The 18301-nt window shown below is 33.3% G+C and overlaps 1 long non-coding RNA gene across 1 annotated transcript in view; it reads right to left on the bottom strand.

Moving 5' to 3' along the window:
- Positions 1-322: 322 nt before the first annotated feature.
- LOC145258579 (uncharacterized) overlaps positions 323-18301 on the bottom strand; it is a 48829-nt gene continuing 30850 nt past the window's right edge. Inside the window, exon 2 of the long non-coding RNA XR_013864108.1 lies at positions 323-429. This is a non-coding gene — a long non-coding RNA (uncharacterized LOC145258579). The remainder of the gene's footprint in view (positions 430-18301) is intronic.

Below are 18301 nucleotides of genomic sequence, written 5' to 3'. Positions count from 1 at the left end.
TCATCTTACAACTTTCTGTACACAAAATACAAAATGTAAATACGCTCTTATTTTTCGGATTTTCCTTTTAATTGAGCACTCTGCTAGATTTCTTTTTCCAAAAGAAAACTCATCATGTATATATATATATATATATATATATATATATATATATATATATATATATATATATATATATATATATATATATATATATATGTGTGTGTGTGTGTGTGTGTGTGTGTGTGTGTGTGTGTGCGTGTGTCCAAGCTGGAGATGTTCAAAAGTAGGGACTAATGAATACAACGAGGTTGTTAGATAGTGCTCGATAACAAGGGCAAAATATTTTTTTATTTTTTATTCGAAGGTAAACAATTACATTTGGTCGTTACAAATAGCAATCTGCTTCAGTCCATGACACTTCATCAGGCAACCCTGTACCATTCGATCCTATAGGAAAAAAAAAGAAAAAAATTGAGTTCTTCAAAAAAAAAAAAAAAAAAAGGAGACAAAAGATTAAAAATAGGGACGAAACGTCATCTTTTCAAAAACAGATAAAGGCGGAGGTATAGTAATTATAGATAAAAATACATATTTAAAAAAAATACACGCACTACTATCAGACACAGATACATATGCTCCAACTAACTTCAAATCCACATATAAAGATATTGAAACCTTCAATAAATTCCTAATAAAACTTATAAAAAACGATAAAAAATAGACAGTTGATATCGAGTAACATCCCATTGTCCCCACATCATATGACCTCCCCAATACACATAAAAACATCCCCATGCGACCCATAATATCAAACATCGACAATGTCACACATAAGCTAGCACGGGCCATTGTCCATATGTTAACCCCATTAACATTATTACTGCACGTGTAAAAAAATCAAAACAAAAAAACTATGGCAACTTCCTAAATAAAATAAGAAATAACATCGCATACGTAACAAAACCATGCACAGTTTGGACATAGTTTCATTGTATACTAATGTCCCAATTAAAAATGTCTAACTCTTCTCCATAAACACCTAAAAAAAATTAACATCGATCTACCTTTCTTCCCGGGCACATTGATACAAATAATTAAACTCATCACTTATATAACCTACTTCCAATTTAATAATTCTTTTTACAGACAAAAATTCGAACTCCCCATGGGAAACCATCTGAGTGGGGTACTATCCTGCTTATTTATAGTTAGTAATCGGTAATTGTATCGGAATCGGGGGAAAATATTGAAATAGTCCCATATATATATATATATATATATATATATATATATATATATATATATATATATATATATATATATATATATATATATAATATACATATATAAAGCTTAAAAAAAAACAAAAAAAAACAGCCCCTTCAAATTTAGATTACCAGCAAACACTACATACTTTAGATACATCATGATATTCTTATCCCCCACCCCCGAAAATGCGCAAATAGGGCAATTAATAATAAATTAAATTCAGTCGAACTCTTTATAAAATTTACACACGAATCCGAATAAAACAACTACCTAACCTTTCTAGATGTACTTATCATAAGATAAGAAAACGATCTAATGTTCAAAGTAAACAGAAAAAACTACACATAAGAACGATTACTTACACTACTACTCACGCCACAATAATAGAATAAAAACTGGCCATGGTCATCGTCTTTTTCTCACGTGCCTTTAGAATATGTAGTCCCTGGATGATGAAATTTAACATATCACAAACGCACTAAAAGCATTACAATATCCGACTTATTTCATTTCTAATGCAAAGAAAAAAGCCACAAAAATATATTCTAACATAAACAAACAGAAACATGACACAACAGACACATCTAAATAGATATCTCCTCATACCAATCAATACTAATAATGCAACAATTTGAAATACCCTCAAGAGACTTGGTATGCACACGATACAAACAACTTCTTTAACGATAAACCAAACATTAAAAACCACTAGACACTCCTCCTCCTCCCAAACCCTCACATCCAACGCCGTATACTCTATCCCTTGTAATAACTGCCACCACACATATAGGAGAAACGCAACGTAAATTATAAATAAAACCCAATAAACATAGAAGAGATATAAAGAACGTCAACTCCTTAAACGCACTTTTCTCTCATTATGCTGAACCTGGCCACTCGTTCAGCTTTGCACATGAAAAAATCATCAAATTCATTCCAGACAGAGCTACACGAAGACTTCTAGAACCAGCACTCATTTCAAATACTAGCACCATCACGCAGAGAAAGCGATTCTACAATTTAGCTCTCATTATAGGAAATATAATGATTAAAGAGCAAAACATAAATGCAGGTCCTGGGTAGCTATTCTATATATCCTTAACCGTTTCTCCTTATATGATTTCAATAAAATTAATGGAGTATTAACTAACTAACAAATAAATATAAATAAGAATACATTAAACATGCAAAAAAAATATATTAACGGTTCATTAAATATACATGTACATATCTGACGTTTAAATGTGTATATATATAATCAAACGGCCAGACATTGTTCTCTCGTCAATAACAAGGAAAAAAAACTCGTCTTGATTGAATTGACAGTACCTTATGAGAGCCGGCTAGAGAAGCAACACCAATACAAGATGGAGAAATATGAAGACCTAAAAAGAGAGTTGGCTCGTGAAGGTTACGTTACAATTCTTCGAACTGTTGAGATTGGAGCAAGAGGTTTCATTTCAGGTTCTTTATATCAACTTTTAGGACAACTTGGAATTAAAGGTCGAAAAAGAAACGCAGCTAATAAACGTCTAACAGAAATTACTGAACAATGTGCCATCTGGCTCTGGGTGCAAAGAAATACCGAGTGGTAATATATCCACAGTGTAGATTTATTTATTCATTTATTTAATGATTTTCATTATCTTTGCTTTTGTTTAATCATTTTTACAATTTTTAGCTATTTATTTTCTTTCTTTTCTTTGCTTTTTTTTGTCTTTCTGTTCTTTTCGATATGAGCGCGTCGTAACTTAACGGACTTGATAGAGGCAGCCTTTAAATTTAAACGTCACGCGCACAAACCGTTGCTCGTTACATGAAACGCGAATCATTAAACATTTTTTTTACATAGGCATCACCACTTATCAAGGCCAAGAGGCCACTCAAGGATAAGGGTTAAAGAGTGTACAGTAGACAGTGGACAATATAGTAATCATTAGTAATGAAAATTTGGTAAATTTGATAACTCATATAGAACGGCTCATCAAGAACTTATTTACGTTAGACTTGAACACAACCATATTGTAGTCAGCCGGAAAGCAGGAAAACGGAAGACAATTCCACAGGCGTGCAGTTCTAAGAAAGAAGCTTTGTTCATGGATCCTACGTTTAGGTTTAGGCACAGATAAAGAGTGGGGGGAATTATTGACAGTGTGTACAGCTAGACGAGTGTTTCTTGTGAAAGTTTGGCGAGGGGGGACCATAGATTGAAGCTCAGTCGAACACTTTCCATGAAAATAACGATACATCAGAGACAAACTCGCAACATCTCTTCTGTGAGATAGAGGTTGCAAGGAAGAGAAAAGGACATCTCCTACGAGGCTATGAAGTCTATTTTGAACTCTATCAAGGCAGGACAAGTCCTTTCTAGCAGCTCCTGCCCAGATGTGGCAACAGTATTCCATCCTTGGACGTACCTGGCTCTTATATAGATAGAGAATAGCATCAGCAGTGAGATATTTACCGGATCGATAGAAAGATCCGACCATTTTTCCAGCGGCCTTGGCAACAGATTTGATGTACGTGTTCCATTTAAGATCAGGAGTAAAGGTCAAGCCCAGAAGTTTGTCAAAACTTGAGGCCTCCTGAAGACGAGAGCCATTCATTTCAATTGATGCCATTTACTGCATTCAACAGTTCATTCAAATGCGATTCAGATATCTACGCCTCGCATCAACGAAAGTGGCCGATGCGAAAAAGCCGTAACAAGGAAAATACTCACCTAGATTGGATTTACAATACCTTATAACAGCCGGGTAGAAAACAACATTAATACGAGAAGCATAAAATAAAAAAAAGAGTGAGAGAGAGAGAGAGAGAGAGAGAGAGAGAGAGAGAGAGAGCGTCTACAGTGTAGTAATTACTGTGAGTAGATTTATCTTTTTTATGTGTTTATGTATACATATACATATTTTTTATTGATGTTATATATATATATAAACATATATATATATATATCTTTGGTTATATATATATATATATATATATATATATATATATGTATATATATATAATATTTTTTATTATTGTTGTTATTATTATTGTTTATTATTATTGATATTATCATTATTTTAACGGTATTGAGCAGATAATTGGGCCTAACATCAGTGGGGGGGGGCGATGTGTGAACAAGCCGTATAGAGGAAGACCCCGGAACGGTGCGTATTCTCTCCCGATGACCAAATATTATCTATAAGACGAAATACCCCCCAAACATGACTATATAAAGTTTTAAAGATATGCTACGAAATGCATGAATGAAATCCAGAAGCACTATCCTATAAAACTTATACAAGTCTATAATGTAAGCTGTTTCTCTCAAATACAACATCTTCTGTTGTTTGCTTCCTTCATAGCGAGTTTCTACTACTGTCCGATAGTAATTTTTACTCTCAAACCTCCATACACGCAGATTTATAAATTCTTTTCCAGAGTAGGAAGGAACCTAAAGTTCTTTCCCTCTTCACTCTTTCCTCAGCATTTTTAACTAAATCCGGATGATGTCCCTTGAAATAGGGACGAAATCTTGATTTATATATATATATATATATATATATATATATATATATATATATATGTATATATATATATATATATATATATATATATGTATATATATATATATATATATATATATATATATATATATATATATAGTCATCCACATACAGCTGTTTCACTACCTATCAATGTGGCTAGACAAGCAACTACCTCAAGCCAGGATCGAAACCCGATCGCCCGAACAACAGTCGGAGCTTATAACCATTGCGCTATAGGGCTGCGAGCAGTGAATTAAAAACGTTTTGCCATTGTCCAAATACCTAAGCTTAATTTGTTTACACAGAGAGCATCGCTTCATAAATAATTTGTACATCACTTCCCAATATGCTCAAGGGAGCATTATATATATATATATATATATATATATATATATATATATATATATATATAGTTATGTAATTATAAATATTAATGATTTCGATGATAACAAAATTATTGAAAGTATGGAATATTCAATGATCCTCATTCAATCCTGGGCAACGTCGTGTCTCTCTGCTAATGACCATCAGAAATTGTTACCCTACACTGATGATTGTGTAAGCATGGGACACTGAGGTAAATGTTCGGCAAATAGAGCAAAAAAGTTGCTTCATAGCTGGGTTCGAGTCTCATGACCGGCACTGATAATTGCGTAAGCATAAAACACTAATATCTACTAGTAAAAAGTGAATAATTATTATCTAATTATAAAAAGTAATATATATATATGTGTGTGTATATATATATGTATATGTGTGTATATATATATGTATATATATATACAGAAAGAGAGAGAGAGAGAGAGAGAGAGAGAGAAAGAAAGAGAGAGAAGTAGAAAACATTAATGCATAAACTTTTTTATTCATTTTACTTTAGTCGAAGTTTTCAGAAATCAAGGCTCCCCTTCCTGACGCCAACACTTGATCTCTTTTTGCGATACATTTACTTATCTTATAGTACATTTTTCTTGTGGTCTTACTTGATTTCAAGATGAGAATTCATCTAATCTGACGGAGTGTCCAACTTCGGAATGTTACTTGAGGTAACATCAGTTGGAGAAAGTGCACCATTCCTCGTCAAAACCAGCGTGGATTAACGATATCGAGATCTTATTTGGGTCGTAAACGCTTTGTGATTTTGAATATTTTGTCAGGATTTACTTGTAAAGAAACATATCCTCTTGCCAGGTTGTTTTGACAACCCCTTGCACAAAGAGACCTTAGACACTTGAGTATAGTGTCTAGTAAGCAATAAAGCTCTCTCCCGTAGACATACATACATACATACATACATACATACATACATGATAGTTTCCTTCAGTTCTGACAGACTCTGAATACTCACTGTAAGGGTACCTGCGCGTAGAATTTTAGTGGCAAGAGTTGCGCAATAACCAACCACGCCTCTCCTGAACCGGCGTTGTTAAATATCAGTGGCAAGTGGAGGTTCAGGATGATTGGAAACAACGCCGAGATAAGCGGAGAGAACATACAGCGCCTAGAATTTCGAAATGGCCACCCATCTGGTACTAGAGATGCTCAACGTTGCTTAACTTCTGTGATCTGATGAGAATCAGTGTGTTAACGTGATTATGCCGTTCTCAAACACACACATACTTACATGATGATTTCTGCATCTTTTCAGTTGATCGCCGTCGCACTGAGTTCTCCCCATCTCGTTGTCCATGCCATCTCAGATGACTTTGGACTCCCACCGCAGATTTGCACATCTTGACGCAGATGTGACACACAAATTAAGCAATTTCCACTGAGTTGACTTCCTCTGAAGATTGAAGAGTATTCCTATGAACAATCACCTATCTTCTCAAACCAGCAGTAGACTTGCAAACTTTATTGCATATTAAACAGATCGTTTAGTTCGGACTAATAGGTGTAAAGTTGACCTGAACAGGAGTTTTGTGCGATTAAGATGGTTGTAGCCAGCTTTGGACAAAAGCACTGTTCACAAGTGTCACATTTCCAGTTCTGTGTGTTATGGTTAGATTAATTCAATTAAACCTCTGCGAAACTCTTGTTTCAGATTTTTGTGGGCCTGCTTTCTTTTCTTTAGAGCATTACAACTTTCATGTACAAGTTTTCTACACTTCAGACTTTGTGGTTAAGTTCTTCCCACGTGTCGATGTCGATTTGTAGAACTTTCAAATTGTTCTTTCTACAGTCCCTGAACCTCTTCCTAGGCTTGTGTTAAGGGCGCTTGCGATTTTTCAGTTCCCCATAAAAGATTTGTTTTGGCAGCCTACAATCTTTCATTCAACCAGATGGCCCACCCAACACATGTGAGATCTGATTACAAGGGTCTCAACACTAGAACAACATGCTCTCACAAGGACTTCACTATCGGGTACATGTGCTTGCCACTTGATGTTTAAGATACGTCTCAAGCATTTTTGGTGAAATCGTTCAAGCCATTTAATGTGCCTTTGATGTAATGTCCATGTCTCCGATGAATACAACAGTGTGGTTGAAACACAGGTCTTGTAAACGCAGATCCTTGTCCTGTCTATGATACCACGATCAGACCACACTATTCTCTAACCTTCCAAAAGCTACGGATGCCTTATGAATTCGTCTGCGGATTTCAGCATCGAGAGAACCATCCCTCGCCAGAGAACTACCAAGGTAGACAAACGAGTCAACTACTCCTGGTCTAGCAGCTCAAATCGTGATGTTCAGCTTCACGTATGAATGGCCCAGTGAAAGGGTGAACATCACCTTTGTTTTAGACAGACTGATCCTCAGACTAAAGGCAGTACAGGAGTCAGCAAAGACGTATACATACATACATACATGATGATTGCAACGTCTTGACAGACGAGTGCCACTCCCTCAGACGAATTCACATGCTCAAGCAGACATGACACTAAAGACGGTCATTGTTATACATACATATATATACACGCACACACATATCTACATGCGTACATACACAATATGCACACATACATATGCATACACACACACATTGCAAACATAAACAAGACGGTCATTGGTGTACATACCTATAAATATATACATGCATACATACATACATGTCTATAAACATACGCTCATATATACATATACATACACAATGCATAATACACAAACATACACATACATACCAACATTCATACATACACATGTACATACATATACATCCACATATACAAATACATACACACATATACTTACACATACATATACGTACACATATGCACATAAATATACATACACTTACCTACATATACATACACATCCATATATATGCATTAATACACATACACACATACATGCACACATACAAATACATATACATACACACCTGCATACATACACATACATACATATACACACATACAAGCATGCAAACATTTATAAATGTATATATGTACACACACAAACATATATACACATAGACACATATACATATACACATAGATATAAATACATATAAACTCACATGTACATATATAAATATACACACACATACATATATAAATATACATACACATCTACATACATAGATACATATAATGATGGCAGAATAATTGTTACATGCATCCAGTATTACAGGCGTATACACGTCATAGCTTTTTTATCGCCACAGGACTTTTTTAATTTTTTTTGTATAATAGACAAATACCTGAGGGAGTATCTATACAAAGATGGTGTTACAGAGTTTTAGCTTTGTACGACAGCTAAATCTCTCTCTCGGTTCCAAATGTTGACATCCAGCAACAAGCAAGAGCAAGTCGCTGAGTTTATTTGTGAAAAAATGTGTGAATCTGTTTATATCATCGTCAGTTACTACTCCAAAAGTGTTTGTCTCAACCAAACGTTTTATTAAAAAAAAAAAAAGTAAGCGTCTTTGATTTATGTCGGTGAACTGTTTACATACATACATACATACGTACGTACGTACGTACGTACGTATGTATGTACGTATATATATTAATATCTTCTTTAACATACACTCGTGTGATAAAAATACGTTAAAAGATCTGCTATCAGCTTAAATCGCACTTGGGCACCAATCTAATATTTTTTCTTAGTGACTTTACGCGGAGAAATTTATACAGTATTTGAATTTTTTTTTTGTTTTTTCTGTTTTTTGTTTTTTTTGTTTTGTTTTTTTTTTTACACTCGTGTTGCACAGATGGTTACAAGACAATTTCTTGATTGGGATTTTAATACAGTTTTCTTTATCTACGAAACTAAATAATATATTGCAAAGGTCCTTGAAACAAAATTTTTATGTTTTGCTTTGACGCATTATGCTTCGGTTTAATGAAGAACTAGCAGGATCCGTGTCCCGTTGTTGCTCGTAATGGAATATAATTTAAAAATGAATGATTTAACTCTAAAAAATATTCGTTAAATATTTTAGGTATTGGAGTTGGCAGCGACTATCTGTGAATTTTTTGTTCTTCTGCAGAATTTGAATCGAACCAAACAAACTTTTGCCGACCTAAACCTAAAACTTAGGTTACAATTAATTTATGGTTTGGTTAGAATTTAAAAATAAATCCAGTCGAGTTCCAATTCTGTAGAAGTACTAAAAATATTTTCAAACAAAAAACATGTTTATCATATAAACGGGTTTATTTTCTTATTATTTTCTCCTTCCTCATACCTAAAATATACTGGGGAACTTTTCTTTTATAAACCATGATTGTCAATTTCTGTTCCGATTTCAAAATGTCATTAAGTAGACGCTAAGTGTTTTTAAATGGATGGGAGAAGTAAGCCTCAATTTTTTACCTATGAGTGGAAGCTGGGATGCCTTCAAAAGTAATTAAAGGCGTCAAGCCATTTATATATATATATATATATATATATATATATATATATATATATATATATATATAAATAAATAAATATATATATATATATATATATATATATATATATATATATATATATATAGGAAATTTATTATTAAAAGGCAACGGGATTAAATGATGATCAACAATATATATATATATATATATATATATATATATATATATATATATATATATATATTGTTGATCATCATTTAATCCCGGGCAACGGTGGGGGCTCCTTGCTCGTCTATATATATATATATATATATATATATATATATATATATATATATATATATATATATATATATATTAGTCCTCGTGCGAAAAAGCAGGACACAAAATGTTTTAAATAATAATGATAATAATAGAATAACAATAGCAAAGACTTTCGCTGGCGAGGACTACTATTGACCGTAACCAATTATACAGTTCTTTTGAAATTTTCATTTCTATTTTTCTCGTTATGTGCTGAATATTTGTTAATGGAACCTATATGAAATATGTTCCTTATTAAATTTTAAAGATATTCTATTCTGAAAGAAGTTAAAAAAAATTTAATCTAAAAAAGTTATCTTAGAGTTTTTGTAAAAAAAATCAGATATTCTCATTATTCAGACCTGTATTATAAAGGGGGGGGTTGCAAAAATGAGTTGTGGTGTGATGAGAAATACAAACTGAAACAGAGTGAATATTCAGACCTGTAATAATACAAAGAGGGGTTGCAAAAATGGGTTGTGGTGTGAGGAGAAATACAAACTGAAACAGAGAGAATATCCAGACCTGTAATAATACAAAGAGGGGGTTGAAAAAATGAGTTGTGGTGTGAGGAGAAATACAAACTGAAATAGAGAGAAGGAAACTTTAAAAATATAATCTTAAAAAGATAAGATACAAGTTAGAAAAGCATTTCATCCAAGGCATGAAAATTGTTAAACAAAATGTTTTTACTATAGGCTTTAAAAATAAAGGTACAAGATTCAATTTGAAATGTATTTATCTTCAAAGTGAACTTTTATAAATGTTACAAAGTAAAGTATAAAAAATTAATTTAAATTGAATCTAAAAAATTACCTTGGATTTATTTTATCTAATCTACATTTTGTTGCAATTTAAAAACAGTATCTTTCATCTAGCAATTAATGATATAGATATAAAATTTTCAATGATTTTTTTTTTTAAAGTGAAACCGTTTGTACATTACATAAAATAAATCCAAGGTAATTTTTTGATTCAATTAAAATTAAACTTTTATAGCTTACTTTGTAAAATTTATAAAAGTGCACTTTGAAGATAAATAAATTTCAAATTGAATCTTGTACCTTTATTTTTAAAGCCTATAGTAAAAACATTTTGTTTAACAATTTTCATGCCTTGGATGAAATGCTTTTCTAACTTGTATGTGTGCATATATATATATATATATATATATATATATATATATATATATATATATACATATATATACATATATATACATATATATATATATGCATATATATATATATATATATATATATATATATATATATATATATATATATAGACGGATAGATAGATAAAGAGAGAGAGAGAGAGAGAGAGTGAGTGAGAGAGGGGGGGATAAGAATAATAGAAAAATATTCCGACGAGATAGAGAGATAAAAAGGAAGAAACCAAGTTATATGTTCATCAACGTTTCGTCTTTAGTTCAAGACTTCTACTGAATTGAAGAAAATAAAACTCCAGTACAATATTTGAAAATGTACTTGTTCTGACAACGATGTCTTTGTTTTATTTCAGAACGAAAAAGTCGTTGGCATTTCAAATTGTGTATAGTATTGTGAACTGAGTGAGATTTTTTACGTCATATATCCGTTTAGATATTTTAAAAGATTTGATACAATTTATGTTTTTTTTTCTTTTTTTTCTTTTTGACCTTGACGCAGGATTGATATATATTTAAAGGTTATGACAATTATACGACAGTGAAAATAAATATCAACAATAATGGTTAACGAAACAACGAGTTGGAAACTATTCAATTAAAGAACTAATGACAACTGAAACCAAGGTAACTATTGTATGAATAAAGGAAAAATATAATTAATATGATTAATGGATTGGAATTGTTTTGCTTTGAATATGTTTTGTATGTTTGAAATTGTTTTGCTTTAACTATGTTTTGAATGTTTGAAATTGTTTTGTTATTAATATGTTTGGGGTGTTTGAAATTGTATTTCTTTAAATATGTTTTGAATCTTTGAAATTGTTTTGCTTTAAATATGTTTTGCATGTTTGAAATTGTTTTGCTCAATTCGATTCTCATATTGTGTTGTAATGTCCAGAATGTTGTGACATTTTGATTTGATGGCAAAGTGGAAAAAAATGACTCAGATTTATAAGTAGTAGCAAATGGAAGAATTACATTTTTGTAATATTTTTGCAACATTTGGATAAGAATGTGATGTCTTATAATCACTTCACGTTTTTTTCTTTCTTTATGATTGATGGAGGACAATAATGTTTACCTCCTCATTAAGTTAGAACATAGCATTGTAATCATCGTCGAATCTGTATCAACACATTTTGCCAATTATTTATGGACATGTTATTTTTAGTAACTCTATTAAAGGATGTACCCACACAATCTTGCACCTTTCTAAATAATAAAACAAAAACTTAAAATAAGTAAGATGCAAAATTCTAATCGTGAAAAGTATTACACTTAATTTTTTTTCTTTTTACAAGGTGATCACCACTTATCAAGGCCCGGAAGCCACTCGGGGATAAGGGTTATTGCGTGTGCAGTACTTTAGTGTTGAGATTTGATAAAGTGTCTTACTTAAGGGGGTGGTTCATCAGGAATTTGTTTATGTTGGACTTGAAGACATCCAAGTTGTAGTCAGATGGGAAACAGGAAAACGGAATAGAGTTCCACAGGCGTGCACTTCATAGAAAGAAGCTTTGTTCATGACACAGATAAAGAGTGGGAAAAGTTTTTGACAGTGGTTTCAACTAGACGGGTGTTTTTCATTAAAGATTGGCGAGGGGGGGCAGAGATTGGAGCTCAGACGAGCACTTACCATGAAAGTAACGATAAAACAAAGACAGGCTCACAACGTCTCTCCTGTGGGAGAGGTTGAAGGACAGAGAAAAGGGCATCCCCCACTAAGCCACGGAGCCTATTTTGTACTCTGTCAAAGCAGGATAGGCTGTTTTTAGCAGCTCCTTCCCAGATGTGGCAACAGTACTCCATCCTTGGACGTACTTGGCTTTTATATAGATAGAGAATTGCATCAGCAGTGAGATATCTTCTGGAGCGGTAGAAAGATCCTACTATTTTTCCAGCGACCTTGGCAATAGACTTGATGTACGTGTTCCATTTCAGGTCAATCCCAGAAGCTTATCAAAACATGGAGCTTCCCCTAGTCGAGAGCCATCCATTTCAATTGATGCCAGATAGGGATCAGAGCGTTGATGATGTAAGATGGGAGCTTAGTTTTAGATGCATTAAAAGTAACCAGACACCTCCTCCCCCACTGTACCACGCGCTTGAGATCAGAGGAGAGAGAATCAGAGAGAGCTTTGTCATTTACGGTATTTAATGTGTTGCCATAGATGGTCATGTCATCAGCATAGATGTCAACGAATGATTTAAGTATGTGTTTTGGGAGATTATTGATGTAGATCAGGAAAAGAGTTGGGCCCAGGATGGACCCCTGACGGACTCCAGCATTAACACTGAGGGCCTCTGATTTCTGCCTATCAACCACTACTCTTATCAGCCTATCAGAGAAATGATTTAATGATTGAGAAAACATTTCCAGTGATACCATAGCTAAAAATCTTGTGAAATAGGGCCTTATGCGATATCTTATCGAAGACCTTTGATATGTCAAGAGCAATTGACCTAGAGAGGAAGCCTTTGTCTAGAGATTCACTAATCCTATGAGATATAACTGTTAGCACATCTGCTGTAGATCTGGCAGAACGGAAACAATATTGCATGTCACTAAGAAGGTTATTTCTGCTGAGGTGGTTGACTACTTTTCTATTTAATATGGATTCCAGCAACTTACTTATGACACACAGGAGACTTATTGGTCTGTACTGAGAGGGAGACGACTTATCACCTGAATTCTTAAATACAGGGCATACTGATGAGGTTTTCCAGGGTGTTGGGAAGCACTTCTCCTTAAGGTAACGCTTAAACAGTTTTGTAAGTATGGGGGCAAGTTCTGGTTGGAGCTTTTTTAGCATTATAATTGGAATGCCGTCAGGGCTAGTTGCTTTACTGGTATCAAGGTTCTTGATTAGCTTAGCGACCTCACACACAAATATTTGTATGTTGCATGGTATGTTGTCTGTTATAGGGGGCAATACGGGGAGTTGATGGCCTTCGTCACATAGGGTAGAATTAGCTGCAAAGTTCTTGGCAAATAGTTTGGCCTTGTCTGATGCTGACGAGATGACCTCAGGTCCATTGATGATGGTTGGGATAGAACGCACGCTTCTGTTCAGGGTACTGTTTGCTATTTGCCAGAACTGGTGGGAACCAAGCCGCTGCTCAGCTATTTTGGATTTAACGGACTGAGCATATAGCTCTCTTGCATTTTTTTTATTACTCTTTTACAGTGGCTGCTGGCAGCCCTGAAAGCAGCTCTAGATTAAATTAAATTCTGAATATTATTAAGTCAAAAAAAAAAAAAAAAAAAAAAGCAGCGTCTTTCGTAACGTCTTCCCTACAGGTCCCAGTAATTAACACATGATCGGGAAGAAATTAAGTACGTACGAAAATGGCATGGCGGTGGGCGTTCATAGTAAATAATCAGAGTATTCGACGACCGTGAAGTAGGAATATATATATATATATATATATATATATATATATATATATTTGATTTTGCGATACGTTTTGAATGAATTCAATTATTTACGAAAGTGCATTTTTATCTAAACGCGAGTTGGGAATAACTTTCTGTTTAACCAATTTGGTACCACCACATGGGAAGCGGTATATATATTGTTTTTAAAATATAATTATCCACTGACACGTGTTTCGTCGTCTACAACTCACCAGAGTGGCCGAATCTAGCGAGATTCGAAATCGGAACTCCACGGTAATGAGCCTGAACTCTCTATCCGCTGGTCTATCCCGCCGACTGTTTAGGGTATATCGCGATTTATTTAGATGTTATTTGTTTTTATTTTTGCGAATTTGATTTATCTCCTCATATTTTCTTTTTTTTTTCGTAAATAATTGAATTCTTTGAATGAATTCAATTATTTACGAAAAAAAAGAAAAAAAAAAGAAAATATGAGGAGATAAAAATTACAGTTAAATTAGAACTTTATTTCGTTATCATGTCAATAAGGTTAAGTTCTAATGTCACTTTATTCCTTAACTCCTGATTGCTTCTTATAACTTGTTCCGCTGAATCGGGTAAAGCTTTATCCGGATAGGTTGTTTTTGTTTTCGAGAAAATATACTTTTTCTCAAATTAACTTTATCTATCTATCTATCTATCTATCTATCTATCTATCTATCTATCTATCCTTGTTTTTACTTGGGAGTCACCACTTATCAAGGTCCGAAGGCCACTCGAGGATAAAGGTAAGGTGGTAGTGTAGTAATCGTTAATGGTGTAAGTGGGATAGAATTTGATTACTTATGGGGACGGCTCAACAAGAACGCGTTTACATTGGATTTTAAGGCTACCATGTTGTATTCAACGGGAAGCAGGACAGCGGAACAGTGTACCACAGACGGGCAGTTCTGGGAAAGAAGCTTTGTTCATGGAATCTGCGTTTAGATTTAGGCACAGATGGAGAGTGGAGAAAATCGTTTATAATGGCTGCAACTAGTCGAGTGTTTTTTGCGAAAGTTTGGCAAGGGGGAACCGTAGATAAAGCACTTGCCATGAAAATAACGACCCTCTCTCTCTCTCTCTCTCTCTCTCTCTCTCTCTATATATATATATATATATATATATATATATATATATATATATATATATATAATGTGATGTAATTGATTAATTAAACATATTTTGCATTATCTTGACTTAAATAGCGCAATTTCCCATTTCAGTAAGTTGCCTATTTGCTCAAAGCAATATTTTTCGTAATAAAATGAAATATTATCTCGCACGTTAATCTACAATTTCTATGCATGAACCATGGATGCGTCAAGACGCGCGTCAGAATTGTTAAGAGCTATTAAAAATTTTTAGTGTATCGTCATATTTTGAATAGATTTGAACATACAGATGAAAGGCATGTTTTTAGTTCGGACACTAATTATGAATTCTATAGATTAATCATGTCCCAACCCGTCTCTTTTATCTTCCACTTAGATGTACTTTTGCTTACATTGTGTGTAGGATTGCATTTAACACAAGCGCTCGTACAAAATAGCTCTTGCGTTTGCAAAAAACATAAAACTACAAATGGAAGTTTTAAACATGATATCAAAAATGGTGGTGCGTGAAATGTAACATTGCTTTGTTTTTTAGGTTGGTTAATCTGTTTAACGGCATATCAATATTGGGGGAAGGTATTTTAATGCTGGCACGTCTATTACATTTTTACATACTAGTGTTGGGACGATTAATCGGAATCTGGAATCGGAAAAATCGGAATATTTGAAGGTATTGGAATCAGTGTCGAAATTGGAAATATTTGTACCGATTTTCCGATGCCAAAACGATTCTTTTAATTGTCTTTTTTATTTGATTTTATTTCAAGCTAAATCTTCCATTGCTGGTAATAATGATAAAATAATAAACATTTATTGATTTTAAATCAGTAAAACTAAAATCGAGAGCTCTTTCCTCACAAGTATATCTTTACGTTTAGAAATATATCTACACATTTTACAAATGTGCTTTTATGTTAAGCAGAGAAAAATACAACTATATAGTTAAATATTTAGAGATTTATAAAGAATCGGAATCGAAATCAATTAATTGTATCGGAATCAGAAAATTGGTACGGAATCGTTAATTGTATCGGAATCGGGAAAAACGTTGGCGTCGTCCCATCACTAATACATACACTTTATCACAAAAGTGAGTACAGCCCTCGCATTTCTGCAGATAGTTAAGTTACACATGCACCTGAATTACAACGGCCATATTTATTCCAAGAAGAATATAAATTACATCACATCTTTTTAAATATATTAACGGCTAGATAACGTTTAAAAAAATCTTACTCTCTTTCATAACACTATAACTTTTTCGAATTTCCAACGACTGTTTTTGTTCTGAAATAGAACAGATCATACTTTTCATAACAATAAATATATAGAACAATCATAACAATAAATATATAGTGTACGGTATAAGTAACACCCTTTTTTATATATTTTTTGCTTTTATTTACTTTTGAAATACATTCATATTAAAGAAAAAAAGATATTAAAAAAAGTTCTAATTTTGTTTCACTCGCAAAAAGGGGGTTACTTATGCCGCACCCTGTATTTTCAAATATTGTACTGGTATTTTATTTTCTTCAATTTATTCATCCTAAAGAAGTCTTACAATAAATACGAAACGTTGATGGATGTATGACTTGGTTTGTTCCTTTTTTTTATCTCTCTATCTTGTTGGAATAATATTTCCATTAATCTCATCACATTTAATTATATCTCTTCATGAGACAACACGGACACAGTGACACTTTGATACAATGAAAAGTAGTCTATGGGAGAGGAGTCAACCAGCGATGAATTTCAAAATGCCGTTGCAAAATCGTTGATTGTCACCAAAGTCAAATTTGATTTTCTTTTATTTAAAAAAAAAATAATAAAATAAAACTACTTGCCCAATTTTCGTGATTTTTGGTGTGTGCTATTTTCTTTACATCACTGGTACGTACATCATATGGATTTTTCTTAACTATTATTTTTTCCTTAGGAAGGGGGTTATTGACCGAACTGTTAATAAATATGGTTTGTTTTCTTCTCTTTCATTTATTACACTCTGTTGGTGAATTTAGCACTTGCTAAATTGTGGCCTATTTTCAATCATTCATAACATGCATGCTTGCCATTCGTCAGTTTTTACATTTATTAATTGCCAAGATGAGTCCTTATATATTTCAAAAACGCAACAGTCGTCTCTCCTATCCAAAGCAGAATCAACGCTATTACAATCTTCCATTTTTTTAATGCCTGGATTAGGTTAGTTCCTTATGTTTAACTGATCCATTTTTGGTATAATGATAAGAACGATTAGGTCGAGAGGCCAGCATTGGTCAAGTCATATCCAATAGATCTACAAAGATGGAAGTAGTGTCATTAAAACGAGTGAAATTTTATGTTCCAGAATGTCTTTTTCTACATAGTCACCACCATTGGCAATGCACTTTTGCCAGCGATGAACGATGGCTGTGCATAGACGTCCAGGACGCACTTTGTCAAACGAGGATTGTTCCAGGAAGTAAAGCCTCCTATTATTTTTAACTAAAAAATGTTGAAGAGATACGAAGACAGGAGTGATACCATAAACCGAGCGACATTTTGTGCTACAGAATTAAATTTTCTACATAGTCACTACCATTCACAATGCACTTTTTCCGGGAATTCAATGAGGCACCTCTGCTTCTGACGCACGTTCATGACAAGGGTTGCTTTCTTAGAGTATCACACTGTCCATATCTGCTACAGAGAGATGAAACTTTCAGGTAATGAATGCATAA

The sequence above is a fragment of the Euprymna scolopes genome, chromosome 3 (assembly GCF_053919585.1).
Source record: "Euprymna scolopes isolate OS-2025 chromosome 3, ASM5391958v1, whole genome shotgun sequence".
Taxonomy (NCBI): Eukaryota; Metazoa; Mollusca; class Cephalopoda; order Sepiida; family Sepiolidae; genus Euprymna; species Euprymna scolopes.
The sequence above is the reverse complement of the archived record's forward strand: the minus strand, read 5'-3'. Positions and strand labels throughout refer to the sequence as shown.